The sequence below is a fragment of the Macaca fascicularis genome, chromosome 12, assembly GCF_037993035.2.
Source record: "Macaca fascicularis isolate 582-1 chromosome 12, T2T-MFA8v1.1".
Lineage (NCBI taxonomy): Eukaryota > Metazoa > Chordata > Mammalia > Primates > Cercopithecidae > Macaca > Macaca fascicularis.
Window position 1 is genome coordinate 46,704,558 of NC_088386.1, and position 16,541 is coordinate 46,721,098.

A 16,541-nucleotide genomic window follows, 5' to 3' on the forward strand; every position below is an offset into this window, starting at 1 on the left:
ATGCCCTCTGAACTAAAACTAAATTTAATATTAGCTTTAAAAGAACACAATTACAAGGATATAGCATTTGCAATCAAAATAAAAATTGCATAATACTTTCTAAAGTCAAGTAAAACGTGTTTAGATTATGTGCATTTAAAAATTATTTATGCTACTATTTCTGTCTATCTATCTAGAAAATTAAGTTGTCTGTATTCTACATAAAGCAGGCCTTTAGATTAAGGAGAATCTTACAGAGCTTACATTTCAAAGATATATTTCATATTATACTCATTTAACCATCTCAATTATCTTACTTAACTTTGAAATAACACCTGTATTTGCAATAGACTTTGCAAACCCATTACTCCAGTGCATAGTCAGTTAGCAACACCACATAAATAGAAAAAGCATTTGGGAAAACAATCTAGTTCTATCTAATGGAATGTTTTGCTGTGGTTACTAACTTTTGTTTTCAATATTCTCATCAGTGGTAGAAATGACTGCTGAATTTATAGTCTTCAGAATTTCATTTGAATAAGCAAATATAATTCTGTGCAATATCCCAAATTTAATATACATTATATGCTTCTTTAGAGAACTATAATTACAGAATCTCTGCCTATAATAAGTAAACCTGCAATTGTCTAGCATTGAGATGCTTCAGTGAATAAAACAGCTGATTGAAAATAGAAAATTTCTGCATTTTCCCACTTTAAAGTTATACATTTCCAATAATTTCACATACACCAAACTGTAAATATGTGTAAAATTTGTGTTTTATCAGAATGTGAGCTCAGTATCTACAACAATTTTTAAAACTGGAATGAATTATTTCAAATGACCTATAGTTGACAAAGGTTGTAACACAACGATATCTAATGCCAAGTTCTATGGCAGGAAAAGTGGTACAAACTGAAAATGCATTGATTTCTTATTAAATTTTATATAGGAAGCATTTATGTAGCCCTTTAATGTCTGTTTCTTGTCTAAGATGATATGTTTTCATAAATGCAAATAGCTCTTTCATCAGGTTTAAATCGTGTTAATACTTGGGGTCATTTTTTCTCTATACAAACCTATGAAAGTACAAGTATTTGTTCAAACTCATTCGAACCATGTCATTTGAAAATCTTATTAGAAGACGTGTAAGAAGGTCTTGGCAACACTCTCTACTGTATTTCTTGATTTAAAACTATCAAAGAGTCCTTTGCAGTATATATATTAAAATGCCCAATTATTCTAGAAAAATATACTTCTCCTCTTTGTATTATTCATCATTTCTCATTGTCCAACTACCCCAAAGAACTCCACTGAGTAAGCTCCAATTAAAAAATCAGAATAAAAGACTCAGCTATTGGTTTCCTGCAAACACATACACATTTCTTCTTTGGGTGCTTCTCAGCACACCCTGGTGTGTGGTAACAAATAGGTAATCTCGTGAGAACAGAGATAGGGCTGTTCTGGATGCTGCACAAATCCACTTTATGAAGGTGTCCATGGTTTTGAAAAGTATTTGAAACTTTTTTCATGCTATGTAAACCAATGAGAAAATACGATCAAAGTTGCCTTTGGCACAATCAGAATATTTTACAAATATTTATTTGCTTTCTCTTCACAAGTTATGGAGATGTAGGCATTCAGATCATTGCAAATGACAATTCTTTATTGAGCCAAATGTTTTCTACCAGCCTACAAAATATATTCATGTCATCCTTCAAAACAGGTGGAAGCTTTCTGCATATAAAATATGTTTGAGATAAAAGCCAAATTCCCTATGATCATCAAAATTCTGCATACTTCTCTAAACACAACCTGATTGACTTCTTCCATTGTTTCACCTATTTGCCACTGACCCACTTTTTAATTCTTAAAATCAACAGTTAGAAGGATGAACAGTGGAGGAATGTCCTCACTAAAGAGACCAATCCAAACTAATTGTAAAGGCTAACGGTAGTGATATGAAGCACCTACAACAGGGGCAAAGGATAGGTCTGCTGTGGAGAAATAAGTCCAAGATCACTGAGTATTAAATGCAAAACAGATAACAATGTGGTGGGAGTGGAGAAAGTAAAATTCATAACAAAGTAGACAGAGAGAGAGCCATTCTTCCATCTTCTTTGAAGGTTTTTTAAGCAAAAAGAGAGACAGAAGCCTACCTCAATGTCACACTTCCAATGACCACTCCCACAGTGCTAGTGGGAGTATAAATTGGTACACTATTTGTGGAAAATTACTGTCATCAACAACCTTAGAAATGTTCAAAAACTTTTGTGAGGCACAATGACTCATGCCTGTAATCCCAGCTCTTACAGAGGCAGAGGCAGGATGATAGCTTCAGCCCAGGAGTTTAACACCTGCCCGGGCAATATAGCAAGACACTGTTCTCCACAAAAAGGGGGGGAAAAAAAGGCCAAAAAAAGAGAAATGTTTAAAGCTTTTATCCCTGTTGGATCAATTCTAAAAAGTCTGACCAATTCTAGAAAATCTATCTTAAGGAAACACTTCCAAATAAGGGAAACAGCTTTATGCACAAAGATGTTGTTTAGGGATTAATGATGTACAACAAACAAATGGTAAGAATAACACACTAGTAGACCCATTAAATAAATAATTTCCCAAAGGAATATAGCCATTTAAAGTGGAACACTCTTGCCACAGGTAAATAAAAATGTTTATGTTGAGTGAAAATACAGTATGATCAAACTATGTCCAAAAACTAATAAGCTGAAACTATGCGTAAGCAAAAAATGAAATGTGTGCACATTGGTTTTCCTTTCAGCGGCAGAGTAACATTCCTCCTTTTCTGTATTTGTCTTTAAAGAACATATATTACTTTTGCAATGAATAATAATCTGACAAATGTTATCGTTACATAAATAAACCCGAAAACCCTCTATAAAAAGTTAAATGAGGACAAAACCCAAAGGAGGAAGTAGAGCGACAAAGTGATTATTTTCTCTCTCCCACCAGCTAAATATAGTACTGAAATGTTGAACCGGTCATTGGGTTTTCCTACTTCTAATGAGGGGTCTGCCACGACTCTCTGTGTAAGGATCTTCATTATTCAGTTCAGGCTAGCGTTCAAAGCTCACTTGGCAGTGTGGATTAAACAACGAGGCTGTGCACATTCCTCAGTTTATCAGCAAATCCACAGTGACATGCATTTTCTCTTTTTCCTCTACTCATGAATACTAAAACCATGAGCTGTGCAAGGCTCTCTATTACATGTGTGCTGCGGGCTAAGAGGCCATCTTTATCACCCCCTCCTGAGGGTGGGCAGGCAGCTCGGTTTCACAGCACTTTACTGTTTACTAGTAAGGCTGGTGGGTCAGCCAAGAGCCAAGAGTTACATGAGCAATTTCTTTGAATAATGATTAAGAAGGGGTGTGTGGATATGAATAGATGAAAGAAAAACTAAATTTTATCTTTCTAGTGAAAGAAGGCCAGCTTAGCCACAATTTAAACATCAAAGTCAGTGACTATTTTTAAAAGCTGAAAATTCCAAGCAGTGGTTGAAACAGAAAAGCTTAACTTTGGCAAATGGAAGCCATATCCCTCTTTATTTATTCCACCCATCCCCCTTTCCCTGTTCCTTTTGAAAAGCCCTATGGGGCCATATTATGCTGTCAAAATATAGCCTCTATCAGACCATATCAGGCCATAATTAGTTTCCTTTGGTTTGGGGTCATTTCATTTGTTCAAAAACACTAATTTTAGAACCAGGGCAGAGATATCTGGTTGACTCTTTGTTTGTTGTTTGCTCTTGTACAACTGACCTAGAAAGCCCTTATCTGTGTTATTAAAAAGCATTATTCTGTAATTCAGCCACTAGAATGCCAGAAGTCACAGTGCTTACTTGTCATTTGGGGTATAACCTCTCTGAGCAAGCAGACAGTTGATACAAAGGAAAAACAAATGGATATCTTCTGTAAAGGAATATTTTATACCTCTTCACTAAGAGCCTGACAATGTGGGTGCTCAAAAAATATTTGATGAGCCCATGAAAGGTGTCTCATATTGTCTTAAGATCATTTTATAGGCAAGAACCATATCTTATAAATTCCTTTGTCTCTTCCAGCACACAACACAGCTATGGCTTCAGAACAGGTAGTTAATCAATATTTTCAGGCAAATACACAAAAAATTATTTTTAAAGTAAACATATAAATCCTGCTAAGCAAGTTCTATGCAAGCTACCCAAGAATACATTTGTCTCTTTGTCTCTACTTTCTGATAGCCAACTGATTTTCATACACTGATATCCAATCCTTCTCTGTCTTTTCAATTTCATCATACACTATGACTCCCCATTTATACCAGCTTGAATGGAATTTTATCTTGAGTGTGAATAATTAAAAATCATAACTCATAATGAGTCCCTCCCATACCCCTCTTTGTGAGACCTCATGTACTATAATAAGCATACCCTGCCACCCCTGTAAAGAAATGCCTTAGCCCCAAGGCAATATCAAACCACCACATACCCAGCTAAAGGAATCAATAATCACTTTACACTGGGATTTGACCAGAAGCAAGGCAACTATTTTTTCAAATCTAATTTTTCTGGAAAAGGTAGTGATAAAATAAAGCTGATTATACAGACATTTAAAGTCTGTCTGAAACCTCCTGAAACAATTTTGTCGGTAAGACACTAGTGGCTCAATAAATATGGCACCATATAAATATATAGCACAATGCACTCAAGTAACTTATATAGTCATTCAGAGCCACAGATAATTTCTCAGGGCTCTGTGAGAAAACTGACATGCTACATAACTTAATTATCAATGCCATACCCAAGACTCAAGGCAAATATTACCCATCAATAAGAGGCAGAATTGGGAATTAGGTTTGTCTAAGGAAACCTACTCGTTGGAAGTTCTGTCTGGCAGACCTTGTTTAAAAAAAGAAAGGAGGAGGATATTAAAAACAGTCTAGTTGGACTGGAAACTTGAATAAAACATCTTGGAAAAATAAGTATGTCCAGGATATCAGCATTTCTATTAGATTCGGGGAACAAAATGTTGGCGGTTTTCAAATTGCTTCAGGAGATTCAGCTTGTGTGAAAACTACACTCAGTCTTGTCTTTGAGGTCCTATTTGGCTTAATCAGACCAAAGCTTTGCTCAACTTCATTCTGTTGCCCAACTACAGCTCCTGCTGATGCTCTGCTTCCGTGAGAAAACGCAAGTCCTCAAGATGTCTCTAAACAAGCTACCAGTCCTCCTCTTACCTCTCAGACTTCCTCTCCTAATTCCCTCTCCCTCGTTCCCTCCGTTCTGCCATCGCAGCCTCCTTGCTGTTCTTAGTGTAAACTAGGCCCCATCCCACCCCTGGGCCCTTGCCGTTGCTATTCCTTCTGACCAGAATAGTACCAGTCTTCACGCTCCTACATGGCTTCCTCCCTCACCTCCTGCTCAGAGAGCATCTTCCCATTACACCCCCTCTGACGTCCCTATCTAATACTGGAGCTTCAAATTCACTCTCTCTTTCTCTCATCAAGATATAAGCTCCATTAAGGCAAGAATTTCTGTTGGTTTTGTTCACTACTCTCTTCCAAGAGCCTAGAAGACTGCTTGGAACATAGGCTTTCACTAAGTATTTATTGAATAAATAAAGGACTAGATGCTAGTTTGAGGTTAATTTATTTGTTTTAAATCTCAACTGATAACACATTAAGTTTGTTTTCACATGGTTTTAGATACCAATGCCAAAATAAAATGTAGATCAAACCTTCTCTCTCCGACCATAACAGTGATCATCAATGTTTCGTTAAACAATGTCGTTTTAAAACCTATGCCCATTGTACGCATTTGTTGAGGTTACCAAGCTGCGGGAAGGGAATGGAAGGAGGTATAGATGAAAGAAGAATGGCAGATGTTGACAGCTGTTGACTCTGGGTGGTAGGGGCATGGATGTTCACTATGCTACACTGTCTGCTTATATACATTTGAAATGTTCCATAATGCAAAGATCTTTTAAAAACCTATATTGAAGTCCCTTTTCAAATCAAACTGGGAATAAGGAAAAAGAAGATTTATAATTTTCACGTTAGCCTGTAGGCTGTTACATAATGTCTTTATGTTCACATTTTTAAAACTCTGCACTTTCTTCAGAAAATTGCTCAAAAACACAGCCTCTAGGAGTTGGAATTCCCCTGGATAGACTGTAGTGGCTTTCCAGCCTTGAACAAGGTCTTAAAACCATCAAAGTCTGAGGCCAACCATAGAACATGCTGTTTGGAAAGAAGGATTGTAGATCATAGCCTTGGGAGGCAGTTAAGGGATGCCACTCCCAACCGGGGTGAAAGCAGGTAAAGGCACATTGTGTACACCTGCACAACCTCCTCCTGCTGCCTGGAAGTGGAAAATAGCCCTGATTACACACCCAGCTGTGGTAAGCCAGTTCTCCTCCTCCTGACTCATCTCTCTAAAATATAGCCAATCTACAGCTCCAGGAATAGCTAAAAATCTTTTACAGATAATGACAGATTTTTGCATTAAAAAAACTTTTTGGAATTCTAAAATAGTCCTAAAACAAATAGAACTCAGTGCTGGGTTTTTGATATTCCTTTTAAGATGTCTACAATCTTTAAAATTCAAAAGACATATGATTTTACACAAGAAATTTTGTCCGTCTTGCAACGTGGTGATCATTCAACCTTGTTGATGTGCTTTTTAATTTATTCAGAATGTGAAGTGTGTTTTCAGGCTGGAAGAAGTTCTAGTCTCATGGTTGCAGAAACATGTATCTTCTGAAACAGTCAGGAAGTATATATTACAGTTCTCATCTGCTTAAATATAATCAAGTGAATTTGACATGGCTTAATGATTCTACTGTGACCCCAATCCATTCGCCAGCCACAATTTATCAATTCATTAAGGCTCTAACTTGAGTAAAAACAGAAACATCATCTTAAGCCGCAAGTCCTTGATTCCTTAGCCAGTTATTACATAGCAGATGAGTGATATGAAATTTTCAAGAATAAACTATTTGAACTGGAGGTTTTAAAGACTGGTAACTAGCAACAGCTCAATGAGGTTGGCTATATCTGCTGCCCACCTTACATATTTGTCATAAACAATTGCAGAAAAATAATTTTAAAATGCAATAAGATATTAATTTAACAGAATAAGACATGAATTCAACAAAAAGTCTTTTGTCACCATCTCACACCCATTAGGATGACTACTACACACACACACACACAAAAAAAAAAAAAAAAAAAAAAAAAAAAAAAAAAAAAAAAAACAGAAAATAACAAGTGTTGGCAAGGTTGTGGAGAAACTGGAACCCTTATGCACTATTGGTGGGAATGTAAATGGTGCTATATTTATCCACTATAAAAAACTGTATGGTGGTTCCTCAAAAAATTAAAAATAGAATCACTACATGATCTGGCAATTCCACTTCTGTATGCATACCAAAAAGAATTGAAAGGTCTCAAAAAGATATTTGTATACCCATGTTCAGAGCAGCATTATACACAATAGCCAAAAGGTGGAAATCACCCAAGTGTTCAATGACAGAAGAAGAGAAAAACAAAAATCAGCCTTAAAAAGGACGGAAATTCCAGACATTTCCTACAAGAAGATATACAAACATCCAAAAAACATGAAAAAATGCTCAAAATCACTAATCATCAGGGAAATGCGAATTAAAACCACAATACCACCTTACTGCTGCAAGAATGATCATAATCAAAAAATCAAAAAAATAATAGATGTTGGCATGGATGTGGTGAAAAGGGAACAACACTTTTACACTGCAGTGAGAATGTAAAATAGTACAACTACTATGGAAAACAGTATGGCGAGTCCTTGTAGAACTAAAAGTAGAACTACAATTCAATCCACCAATCCCACTACTGGGTATCTACCTAAAGGAAAAAAAAAAGTCATTATATGAAAAAGACACATTCACACACATTTATAGCAGCACAATTCACAATGCAAAGATATGGAATCAACCTAAGAACCCATCAACCAATGAGTGGATAAAGAAAATATGGTATATGTACAACACCATTGAATACTAGTCAGCCATAAAAAGGAAGGAAATAATGTCTTTTGCAGCAACTTGGATGGAGCTGAACACCGTTATTCTAAGTGAAATAACTCAGGAATTGAAAACCAAGCATTGTATGTTCTCACTTATAAGTGGGAGCTAAGCTATGAAGACACAACGGCATAAGAATGATATAATGGGCTTTGGGGACTTACAGGGAAGTGGTGGAAGGGGGTAAGAGATAAAAGAGTGCATATTCGGTACAGTTTACACTGCTCGGGTGATGGGTGCCCCAAAATCTCAGAAATCACCACTAAAAAACATCCATATGCCCAAAATCCACCTATACCCAAGAACTATTGAAAGAAAATAATAATATTCACATTAAAAAGGAAGGAAATTCTGGCACATGGCACAACATGGATGAATCTTGAAGACATTAAGTGAAGTAAGCCAGTCACAAAAAGACAAATACTGTATGATTCCACTTAGACAAGAAGCTTAGAGTAGTCAAAATCACAGAGACAGAAAGTAGAATCATGGTTGTCAGGGGCTGGAGAGAGGGGAGAATAGGGAGTTGTTATTTAACGGGTATAGGGTTTTCATTTTGCAAGATGAATGGAGTTTTGGAAAATTGGTGCATAATAATGTAAATTAACACTATTTATTCACTTAAAATGGCTAATTTGGTACACTTTTATGTTATGTGTACTTTAACACAATTTTTAAGAAGTCAAGGAGGAAAAGAAAAAAGGCTTTTGTCTATCTGTTGGATCAAAACCTTTAACTCCTATTCTCTAGTCTTTTGAAACCATTCCTGACAATAGACGCCCAGGTAGCCGTGCTTCTAACGCAGCACTCAGATGAGCTGCTCCAGGGATACAGTGTAAACCAATTGGGAGCACCAGTGCCTGGCTGCAGACAGCAGAGACAAATCTGGGTCTGGTGCTGTTGACGAGGTACCACTTTGAGGGACAGGAAGATTGAATTTGGCTGTGTCCAATATCACAAAATGCACTTGATTTTAAAAGTCCAAATCAGGGCTTTCAACTAACTTGACAAGTGGCACACATTGTAGCAAGGGCCATCTTATCAGATGTACCATTCAGGGCAGAAAAATGTAATGGTACAGACACAATTTTGGGTTAAACAAATGCATCAAGAATGGTACTCAGACCACAGCTTCCTGCTGCCCACTCATCCTTGAGGCTCCTAACCCACCCACAGAGGTACTGAACCACAACTAAAACCAACTATGGGATACAACTGTAGAAGTCTGGAGCCAAAAGAACTTTCTGAGATATCTGTCTCAAGAATAAAAAAGAAATTTTAACTTATGTGGCCTCCCCAATCATTTGGTAATAGCTGCCTTAAATGTGATGCTGGAGAAAGATTCTAAATCTACATCTGGACACAGTGGGAAATTGTGCCTTGTGGGTTGGTTATGTCTGTCCAAGATTATTGAGAGACCGAAACAGAGCTGGAAATAAAATTACCAGCTGAGTCTGATCTGTTGAAGAGCAGAGTGAATTCCCAAGTATGAAAAAGTAAGTCGCTAAGCTATAAAAGAGAATTTGTTTTACATATCCTTGCCAAACTTCAGCCCACAGAATAGGAAATTACCTGGGGCAAAAGGTAATTCCAGCTGTGTTGAAGAAGATATCCAAAACTCACTTCCTTTTTCTGGGGTGGGAGGGAAAAGGAAGTGAGTTTTGGATATCTTCTTCAACACAGCTAGAATTTTCCTGTGAGATGAGCCTCCAGATATGAGTGAGCTCATCAGAAAGGAGGCAGTAGAGAATCACAGAGGCATGAGGCCACCACTTCATCCCTCTATGAGGAATACAAACAAAAAGGCAAATAAGAACAAAACATCCATAACAATATGTGATTTTTAAGAACCAGAAGGGAACTTAGAAACTTCTAGTCTAACTTTTTTTATGTGACTTTTTTTATAGAAATTATCTCTTATCTCTGTTCCTTTACTTATTAATCGCTGTTGTTTTAGAGTTTGTGTCTAATAGCCCTGACATCTGGATCACATATGGATTTGTTTCTGTTTTTCCTTTGGTTTTGAATCACATGGTCCTATCTTGCTGTATCCCAGTTAGCTCCTAATTACCATATTTGTATATGAAAAATTACAGAGGATATGCTAGCCTACTCCACAGAGTGATTTTCTTCACAAAGGCAGTTAGACCAAAGACAGATCCAAGTAGGAGCCGAGATGCTTTGAGACTGGGTTTCAGCCTTTGAGAGGGCTGGTCTATTTCTGGTTTGCTCTTTTTCCTGAGGTCTAGTCTTTCAAAAGTCTCAACTCAGGTGTTCACCATGGCTCTTCCTCCTTGGTTGGTTCTGAGCCAGTTTTCTTTGTGATATTTTTGGGCAGTTGTTTGTTGGGTTTTGTCTCCCTCGCTTTACAAGAAAGCTGAAAATACTCAGCCACCACTTCTTACCCAGCCTGTCATCCCTGCTTACAAATCAGCAGCAAATGTAGAGAGGAAAGTAGTAGAGAATTTTCAGGATCACCTCAATGTGTTTCCCTTCTCTCTGTCTTGACTCTTGAAATTCTGGCTGCCTTGGTTGCTTTCTGATGACTTCAAATAGTTATAATATATTTATATCTGTTCTTGGTGATAACACTGATGTGATAGACGCTTTTTTTTTTTTTTTTTTTTTTTGAGATAGAATCTCACTCTGTCGCCCAGGCTGGAGTGCAGTGGCATGATCTCGGCTCACTGCAGCCTCCACCTCCCAAGTTCAAGTTATTCTCCTGCCTCAGCCTCCTGAGTAGCTGGGATTACAGGCATGTACCACGACGCCCAGCTAATTTTTGTGTTTTTAGTGGAGACAGGGTTTCACCATGTTGGCCAGGCTGGTCTTGAACTCCTGACCTCAAGTGATCCACCCACCTCAGCCTCCCAAAGTGCTGGGATTATAGGTGTGAGCCACCACACCCAGCCTGATATAGGCTTTCTATGATAGCCAGGAGCAGAAGTATATTTAATTTTAACAGATTAGTTTTTCTACTACTGGATAGTTCCAAAAATTATAAAATTGAAAAATACAGAAAGAAAACATTCACCCATAATTCTATCATCTATCGATTTAGTATTTTAGTATTTTCTGAAATTCTTTTCTCCTATGCATTTGTGTTGGCCCTTTTACTTCATCATAATAGTGTGACTATAATCTTATATATTAGCAAGAACTCTAAGGAAAAGCATATAATTGTTAAAGTGTAAATTTCATTAGAACTCTTTATTAAACAATATGAAGATTCAAATAGTCAGATGTAGTCTACAATACCAAAGATCTTATGATCTAATTAAGGAGACACACACGAAAAATAACACTTTATAGGTTTTCAACTCAATAACGAGGCAGAGTCTATTATCTAATTGCTTGATTTAGCAACAAATAATGAAAATACTTTCAACTTTTTCACAGACAAATGGCCAAAGAGAACTTTAAACTTAAATTTACACCACAGATCAAACAAACAAACAAACAAACAAACAAACAAACCATGGATTTTCTAGGGTGCTTGCTTAAGCTTCTTCTTTTGCTTAAAAAAAAAAATCTATAAAAATGTTTTTCCCCTGCCTTTTATTTATTGTTTTTTTCCCAATAGCAAATACCCTACATGTGTTTGTGAGCCAGTAAGCTTTTAGCTGACCTATATATCTACTTAATTTAAGATCAAGCCACCAAGGTACTAAGCTGACCACAACCCTGACTCCTGACAAGCTGTTATCCCGTGAAGTCCATGTTCTAAGGATAGAATTTCACAGTAGGGATTTTCTACATCTATGTTGTAGAGAAAATTATGTGTGGTATAATAGATTTTTTTTTTTTTTTTTTTTTTGCTAGGCCAACTGAGTCAGCACTTTGTAGTGTTAACATTTAATCCCTCTTCCCTCTTAGGTTTTTGATTCACACTTGTCCTGGAATCAAGGCAGGCCAGCATGATGCCTTGGAAGCCATTCTTCGGGCCAGAGAGGACCAGGGAAGGCTCATGACATTTCTAATTCTTTTGCTGCCAGACCTGATGAGCAGCTGCTTTCAGAGGGGTCTCCACCTCCAGAGTGCTTAAACCACTTAGCCAACAAATCTGTGAAGCATATCATGTATACTGTAAACTGGTAGTGTGCATGAATCTAAAGATTTCTCAAAAATGGAGTGTAATGTCCTGCATGTGTATCCCAGAACTTAAAGTAAAATAAAATTAAAAATGGAGTGTAAAATTATGAAAATATTTGAAGCTAATTCATCCTTCTGAACAAAGTGATAGCTACTTCTATTTGCATATCCAAACTGAAATTTCTTTATAAATAAAGTCTAGTGTGTTATGAAGTTTATGTTTCAAATAAAATGATTCATAATACCTTGAGTTTTATAATATCTATTATAGTCAACATAAACAAATTAACAAGCCCATCAATGTAAGTAAATGATTTAACATGAATGAAGCTAAGAGGTATTTCATGTAAGTCACAGAGGACTTTGCAAGGGATGTAACACTTTTTTATTCTTATTTTGTATAATTTCTGGATTTCTTCAAAATGTATATAAACTAGCCCTTTGGCTCTTACATATTCCCAGACACTCACAAATTCCCAACTTTTAATTGAGAATTTTTTTGATACCTCCTGGCTCTCTTCCAAATTATGTTTTCATCATAAGCCAACTTTCCTGGACAGATCTTCACATCACTAAAGTTTTACCCTCAATGGCTATGTTCATACACACACACACACACACACACACACACACACCCCTAATGTGATATAATTAAAACTATATTGATGTAAAGGTGATGGACAATGGACAGCTGTCTAGGCTCACCAGGAAGCAAATGTTCAGCTGGCACCTACTACCCTGAATCCAACCTCAATTCACACCTTTTCAAAATTGTGATAACGTATATATCATGGACACTGAGATCCAAGAGAAATCACTACAACCTGCAAATGCCAAAGCCTTGAAGGATAAAGATCAATTGTTATTGACTATCTAATACTGATACAAAGCTCACAGTGCAGTATATAAATATTCTTAGAAGGGCTTTAAAAAGGCAGCAAAGGGACTCTGATGACTTGAAATAGATTCACCACTCAGAAAAGGAGAACATTGTGGAATTATCAAAAGGTTCACTTTAAAAAATGGCTAGTACAAGTACAGAGGATCAAATAAACAAGCCTTAGAGATTCTCAATCAAATCTGCTCTTCCTTATGCTGGTTGTGTCTTTGAGGGATCACTGAAGGTGGATGTCCCACTTAATACTAGTATCATTCTAACGTATTAGAACAAGCATCCCCTCTATTCTACCCACATTTATGGCAGACTTATTTCCATAAGTATTTTTGTAAATAATTATACCTTAAGTTCTTTTAAGAACTTTCTGCTGCTATAGCACCCAAAGAAAAATATTTCGAGTTTTTTAGAGGTCATAAAAGAAACCCAAATAGAAAAGCAGAGAAATGTAACAACAAGGATCATTTATTATGCCAAGAAATAAGCTTCAGTTTCCACAGTTGAAATCAAAGTCAAAGCCAGAAAAAAAAACTTGAGCAATAACCAAGAAAAATGGTTTTCATTTTTTAATAACTCTTTCTATTCCTTTAAGATTTTCAAAAAATCACTAGAGTAATTCAAATAAACCACAGAAAGAAATGGGTGGCAAATGACAGTGATGGGATTACAGCATGATAGTTGCTAGAACCTAGAATATAATGAAATGAAATTTTAGTTCCATAGATTGTAACAGCATAGGAACTGCTAAAAGGCAGCACTAGACAGGCTTTTCTCACTAGCTCAAAGACTCAGCCAAATGCCTGAATCTGACAAATTCATTTCCCATCCAGAATTTTTTTAATCTTTAAAAATCTAAAGACATGTAAAGGGAAGAAGTCTTCTAGTGTCGATTGACAAAAACCGTGCATTTGAAATGCAAGGGAAGAAAAACTTTCCTTCATCCAGTGTTTGCAAGACTAGAATACTTTGAGGAAGTATCCAGGCGTACCCAAGATTTAAGAGTGCAAAAGCCTTTTGCATTCACCCTGCTGTTCTTTGCATTTAACATCTGTCAAGTGTCAAGGAATGAAGGACAAAAGAAAAAGGAGGAGATAAAGAAACACATCCCAGCAAGTTGTTTAGGCTTTTCCTCTGTCCAGTGTTGATTGGAAAATGCATGGTACCACTGTCTTTCTCTGAGTGGTTGACAATTGAGTAAATAAAATGGAAAAGAGAATCTGAACATGTGCTCAAGGAGGATTTTTTAGACCTGGGAACTTTTGTGTGATGATTGGTTAATTCTTATAAAGCAAGAGTCTAATAACGAATTCCTGATGTTTATGTCACACGATGTAGCATCCCAGGAAGCCTGTCATGGAGCAAGTCAGTTTAGCTCTCTGGGCCTCAGCTTCATATATACATAATGAGGACAGATAGATCATAAACCCCGTCTTCAGTCTTACCTCAAAAAGCCCTTCAACCTGTAAACAAGAAAGACTCTTTTATATGTGTGCACAAGGCTAGTTATTACCATTGTCATTCCTTCTAAGTCAAAACCATCCCTTGGATTCACGGCCCAGCAGCCTAACAAAAGCAACATATGTAATTCATTTATGATTCTCATGAGTGAAGTATACTAGGTGGGAAATTATACACTAGGATTACATGGGCAATTAACCAGCTTTGTCAATTGAAGGAGTGACAGCTGTTAATCATATCTTTTAATTCTTCTCTATTTTTAATGTTATTATTACCCTTATAACAATTTTCTGATCGCTTTACTTTCTCCCAGTCTTTTTTTTTTCCTTCAGAAAATCCTAACTGAACTCTTCCTGACCTTCTCTTATGCTTGATAATTTTCCCCCTGGAAACTCTTGCTTCATTTCATTTCAGCCTTCTAGTTTCCTGATTCTTCTAGCTCCCTCTGCTGATTGTAACCAATTTGCTTTCAGGGTCTAGACAGTTATCAAATAAAGGACTAACTCACACTCCTTCTCTGTAACCTCCACTGACGGGAGAAAAGAATGTGTTATTTGGTTGCATTTGGAGGCACCTTTCATACCATATAGTTCAAGCTTTTAGGAATAAGAAAACTAAGTTTCCTCAAATATGCCACTGAAAACAACTGAACTACATGATTTTTAACATCCTTTAGTAGTTAACCATTGCCACACACATCTGGGGGACCCTAACGAGTTCTCACACTGATTTTAAGTCCATATCTCCAAACAAACCACATTTTTATTATCATCACTACCCCTAAAAATGCTGGACAAGAGAAGTTAGTTCAACAGCTTCTCTATTCCTCAGGGTTTTTGGTGGAAAACAGCAGACTCTCCTTTGGCTAATTTAAGCAGTAAGGAGATTTATTAGGGGATAATTTGGTAACTTACAGAAATCATAGGGAGACTAGAAGTTCTGTTTCCAGGAAAATGCCCCCAAATGATGCCACAGAACTAGAGTAATGAGGATGCTGATGCTAGTAATGCTACCTTCATGAATTAAATTCCAGGGCTTGACTTCACTGTACCTGCCACCACCTCCAGTACAAATGCTCCTCTTCTTACCACCTCTACTGCACCTGCAAGTCAGCTGCCTCCATAGCAATGCGTTGGGGCTCAGAAACCAATACGCCCAAAATATGGTGCTCTGACATGCTGAGCTGAGGAAGAAGCCTCAAAATCTCTCTGACCTCCCCGCTGCCTCACTTCTGTCTCTCAGTCCCCTGTCTCCCCCACAGTATAGGATAAAGTTGTTCTCTGAAGTTCCCTTATCTGCCTGAAGTCCGGACCCACCAAAGAAGAAACAATTATTTCTGGTCCCATCCCAGAGTGTTCATTAACTGAACTCATATGACAGGAAGAAAGCCTGAAGCCTGTCCACACACCTGGACACATTTTTGTCACAAATCACCATCTGTTCTGTGGGCCCAAGAGACTTTGTCCTAGGCCATTGTGTATGTTTCAAGCCCATTGAAATCCCTCCAAAAATCATCTACTATCCCCCTAAAGTCATCCATACTTGCCCATCTCCCTTTCCTTTAAAAAAAAAAAGGGGTATACCCCTTTTGTACCCCATTGTGTGGTGTGGGGTAATCACGCTGTTATTTTCCCTGTGCATGTTAATAGATTTGTATGCCTTTTCCCCTATTCATCTGCCTTTTTTTGTTGTTGTTTGTTTTATTTTCAGCAAATCTTTGGAGGGCATAAGGAAGTTTTCCCTTGGCCCCTACATATGCAAACCAGAGAGGTCAGCATAAGCCCGTTTCCTCATGCCCTTTCAAACCAAAGCCTCACATAAGCATGCCTTATTGAAAGCCTAGCATGCCACGCTTATGCCACAAGGGACACTGAGACCCATAACATGGAAATTGCCCCAGATACGCGAAGGCTATTCAAAAACGGATGGGCATCCAAAGAGCTCCCAAATGTGGACCTCAGGCACTAAATGAAAAGCAGAATCTGAACCCCTTCCTGCTCCATTCTCCTGGTCTTGCCCATTTTATTAAGGCACAATTACATTCACAGATGATTTGG